The 5,000-nt window shown below is 53.5% G+C and overlaps 1 non-coding gene across 1 annotated transcript in view; it reads left to right on the forward strand.

Annotated features, from left to right (window-relative positions):
• Positions 1 to 3,977: 3,977 nt before the first annotated feature.
• LOC124773582 overlaps positions 3,978 to 5,000 on the forward strand; it is a 1,909-nt gene continuing 886 nt past the window's right edge. Inside the window, exon 1 of the ribosomal RNA XR_007014825.1 lies at positions 3,978 to 5,000. This exon is cut by the window's right edge and continues 886 nt beyond it. This is a non-coding gene — a ribosomal RNA (small subunit ribosomal RNA).

A 5,000-nucleotide genomic window follows, 5' to 3' on the forward strand; every position in this document is an offset into this window, starting at 1 on the left:
TCTCCAGTGGCTCTGCCGCACGAAGCCGTGGACCGGCAATGACTCCACCCGCACCCGTTCGTGCACCACCCCAACCGCCAAACGCGCACCTCCAGCGGATGAACGGCGGACGTTTCCCGCACTCGTAAAGTGCAATCCACCCCTATAACGTGCGTTTCATGAAGAGTTATTGCCAATATGCGACATTCCCGCTGTCCCTATACATGAGCCGCGACCTGTACCACTTACGAGCGAGAGACGCGATCGCGTTGCTCACTGTACGGCGTCCGATACCGAGCCATCAGCATGTCGGTCCCCATGCGCGTTGCACTCGCACTCGCAGTCGCAAAAACGTGGGGCAAATATATTACGCGGAAGAGTTATAACAGACCGAGCCCCACTGCATGAGGGGAGTCTTTGTCACTAATGTACACAGATGGAACATTTTGGACTGGAACCAGATTACCCGTACACACGGCGCTGATTAGTAATCAATGCAGAGCCATCAAACTACAGAATATATATACAACTGTCCGTATACATGCTGAAAGAGTCTGCCCACAATGGGAACCACACGTCAGCCAGCCACTCTGATCACGCACCACTCTCTGCTTCTAACGGGCGCACATACAATATGTAAGCACCAGCATGGAACAACATCCAGTGCATCCTCTCCGCCACATTACACAATCCACACTATCACAACCAGACCAGGAGGTCCATGCGGAAAATACAATATCCCACCCTTTCGACATCCACCATTGCGCAGATCAGGCACCAACACCCACACATGTCCTATACAACGGTGCACCCAACATCACAATAGTACCTCCTGTCACAGCGCACAAACAATGACATGAGTCAAAGACACAGGTCTGACACAAGCATAGAATTGGAGCGCCGCCTCTAATAAGCCAAAGGTGCATCCTGACGTGACAAATCTGATCATGTCACAAGCATTCACTTACTATAATCACTATCAACGAACCTGCCGCCCCCGCCCCCCCCTACACCTTTCCTTACAACAACGTGTAACCTAACCTAACCTAACCTATGTTGTACCTTAACCTAACCTATGTTGTACCTTAACCTAACCTATGTTGTACCTTAACCTAACCTATGTTGTGCCTTAACCTAACCTATGTTGTGCCTTAACCTAACCTATGTTGTGCCTTAACCTAACCTATGTTGTGCCTTAACCTAACCTATGTTGTGCCTTAACCTAACCTATGTTGTGCCTTAACCTAACCTATGTTGTGCCTTAACCTAACCTATGTTGTGCCTTAACCTAACCTATGTTGTGCCTTAACCTAACCTATGTTGTGCCTTAACCTAACCTATGTTGTGCCTTAACCTAACCTATGTTGTGCCTTAACCTAACCTATGTTGTGCCTTAACCTAACCCATGTTGTGCCTTAACCTAACCCATGTTGTGCCTTAACCTAACCCATGTTGTGCCTTAACCTAACCCATGTTGTGCCTTAACCTAACCCATGTTGTGCCTTAACCTAACCCATGTTGTGCCTTAACCTAACCCATGTTGTGCCTTAACCTAACCCATGTTGTGCCTTAACCTAACCCATGTTGTGCCTTAACCTAACCCATGTTGTGCCTTAACCTAACCCATGTTGTGCCTTAACCTAACCCATGTTGTGCCTTAACCTAACCCATGTTGTGCCTTAACCTAACCCATGTTGTGCCTTAACCTAACCCATGTTGTGCCTTAACCTAACCCATGTTGTGCCTTAACCTAACCCATGTTGTGCCTTAACCTAACCCATGTTGTGCCTTAACCTAACCCATGTTGTGCCTTAACCTAACCCATGTTGTGCCTTAACCTAACCCATGTTGTGCCTTAACCTAACCCATGTTGTGCCTTAACCTAACCCATGTTGTGCCTTAACCTAACCCATGTTGTGCCTTAACCTAACCCATGTCGTGCCTTAACCTAACCCATGTCGTGCCTTAACCTAACCCATGTCGTGCCTTAACCTAACCCATGTCGTGCCTTAACCTAACCCATGTCGTGCCTTAACCTAACCCATGTCGTGCCTTAACCTAACCCACGTCGTGCCTTAACCTAACCCACGTTGTGCCTTAACCTAACCCACGTTGTGCCTTAACCTAACCCACGTTGTGCCCTAACGTAACCCACGTTGTCCCCTAACGTAACCCACGTTGTCGCCTAACGTAACCCACGTTGTCGCCTAAACCTGCTCTGTAATTGTTATACGACTCGTTCAATTAGTGTAGTGTTGCCCACCCGCAACCCTCGCAATATAGTTCGCTACTCGCACTCCCCGCTCCCCTGTGTATCGCTTCATGTTAAACACCTTGCAAGTCTTGCTCACTTTCCACATGCTCCTGCTGTACACTGTAATGTGGATGGCAGCAGGACGTACATGCCGCCCCTCCCCACGTCCCCACCTTGCCCCCTGCCTTCGCAAGCTGGTTGGTGAGAACTTTGCATGTTCAATGCCCTCCGCATGCGACGTACTCAGGCTACGTTGTGGTGCGGCCTGTGTCAACTGTCCGCTAATGTCGTACGCGTAAACCACAATCTGTACTGCACATTCGTCCTTATGTACTGAATGATACATCGTGGCACATGTGTGACCGTACAACGACTGCGCCCAAAAACGGCGGACCATACAGTGCAAATATTGTGCACGCAGCTACGTGTCGTCTCCCTATGAGAGCTGGATTGCAGTGTGGTACGCCATAGAGACGTGTGGGAGGAACGGACGCCGTGGATGGCGATCAGCATGAGCTGTCTGTTGATGTATTCGGACCTAGTCGTCTCTCCTCACACACCGTGATGGCATGGTGCACCGCGTTCCATATCTGCGACATGCTACAGAGGCCGGTTGACAGTCGTTCGAGCAATGGACATCGCATACGTACGGGGGCCACCTTCCACGTATTGTCTAGGCGTGCACATTTTGTTGCGTGTATGTGGGCAGACGTAGTGTGGCGTGACACCTGACACAGGCATGCAATAATCGTGGAAGTTGCAAATGGCGATGGACGCCTGCGTTTTCTGGTGAAGTTACGCAAATGAACAAATGGTAACCTGTTGTGGTGCGGTTGTTCTCGCTAGGGGTGAATCGGTGATGGCGACGATAGGTTGAGGTACTAACCGGTTGTTCCAGCGATACCCACCATGCCGACGAAACTGAACGGCATCTGGGTGTGAAGCGATACGCGGCGGTGGCTGGGTGGGACCGTCCCCGGCCGGTGAGGGGGCGCCTCCCGGCGTGCTGGCCGCGCGGTGCGTGGGCGCACGCGCTACAGCCGGCTGGTGGGGGCGGCCAGTGGCAGGCGCGCCGGCCGACGGACGCGGCAGGCGTCGCAGCTGCGCGCCGGCGCACCCTGCGCGCGGCGCCGTGCGGCCAAAGTAGGTCCTCGCGGGCCCGGTGCGAAGCGCGGTGGACATCTTCAGTGTGCTGGTCCGATTGAGGACTGTGTGCGTTGAGGATGCGCCGCCGCCCGGCGCTCGGCGCCGCGACGCCGTCTGCTGCTCGGTCGCCCCAGCGGTTCTCGCTGGTGGTTTGTATCGCAGCTGTGCGGATGTGTTGGCGCGTGCGCTGTGCTGGGAGAGTTCGCTTCGGCACCCAAGTGGGGCTTTTGTCCTTCTGTGGCGCTGGCGTTGGAGCTGCCGGTCACCGTAGGTGGCGCGTGTTGTCTCCCGCCGGCAATGCCACGACAGCACGCTCCCGGGCCTCTGTCGGCAGCGGCAAGCTCAGTTGGGAGCACGGGTGGTCGCACCGAAAGCGTCTACTCGCCTAACTCCGGGCGATTGCGCCTCTCTCGAACCCGACCAAGTACTTGGGACGGCGCTGCGCGCCGCCGGGACCTGAGAGGGTTTCGAGGTGTATTGTGCAGGGGAGCTCAGCCTCCTCCTGTTTGCAGAATGATTGAGCGGACGCTTGCGTGTTCGCGCGGGCCCCCGGGACACACTCCCGGGCGGCCGGCTGCTCAGCTCTAGTTGACGCAGCTCCCTGGTTGATCCTGCCAGTAGTCATATGCTTGTCTCAAAGATTAAGCCATGCATGTCTCAGTACAAGCCGCATTAAGGTGAAACCGCGAATGGCTCATTAAATCAGTTATGGTTCCTTAGATCGTACCCACGTTACTTGGATAACTGTGGTAATTCTAGAGCTAATACATGCGAACAGAGTCCCGACCAGAGATGGAAGGGACGCTTTTATTAGATCAAAACCAATCGGTCGGCTCGTCCGGTCCGTTTGCCTTGGTGACTCTGAATAACTTTGGGCTGATCGCACGGTCCTCGTACCGGCGACGCATCTTTCAAATGTCTGCCTTATCAACTGTCGATGGTAGGTTCTGCGCCTACCATGGTTGTAACGGGTAACGGGGAATCAGGGTTCGATTCCGGAGAGGGAGCCTGAGAAACGGCTACCACATCCAAGGAAGGCAGCAGGCGCGCAAATTACCCACTCCCGGCACGGGGAGGTAGTGACGAAAAATAACGATACGGGACTCATCCGAGGCCCCGTAATCGGAATGAGTACACTTTAAATCCTTTAACGAGTATCTATTGGAGGGCAAGTCTGGTGCCAGCAGCCGCGGTAATTCCAGCTCCAATAGCGTATATTAAAGTTGTTGCGGTTAAAAAGCTCGTAGTTGGATTTGTGTCCCACGCTGTTGGTTCACCGCCCGTCGGTGTTTAACTGGCATGTATCGTGGGACGTCCTGCCGGTGGGGCGAGCCGAAGGCGTGCGACCGCCCCGTGCGTGCTCGTGCGTCCCGAGGCGGACCCCGTTGAAATCCTACCAGGGTGCTCTTTATTGAGTGTCTCGGTGGGCCGGCACGTTTACTTTGAACAAATTAGAGTGCTTAAAGCAGGCAAGCCCGCCTGAATACTGTGTGCATGGAATAATGGAATAGGACCTCGGTTCTATTTTGTTGGTTTTCGGAACCCGAGGTAATGATTAATAGGGACAGGCGGGGGCATTCGTATTGCGACGTTAGAGGTGAAATTCTTGGATCGTCGCAAG

Source organism: Schistocerca piceifrons, unplaced genomic scaffold, assembly GCF_021461385.2.
Source record: "Schistocerca piceifrons isolate TAMUIC-IGC-003096 unplaced genomic scaffold, iqSchPice1.1 HiC_scaffold_954, whole genome shotgun sequence".
Taxonomy (NCBI): domain Eukaryota; kingdom Metazoa; phylum Arthropoda; class Insecta; order Orthoptera; family Acrididae; genus Schistocerca; species Schistocerca piceifrons.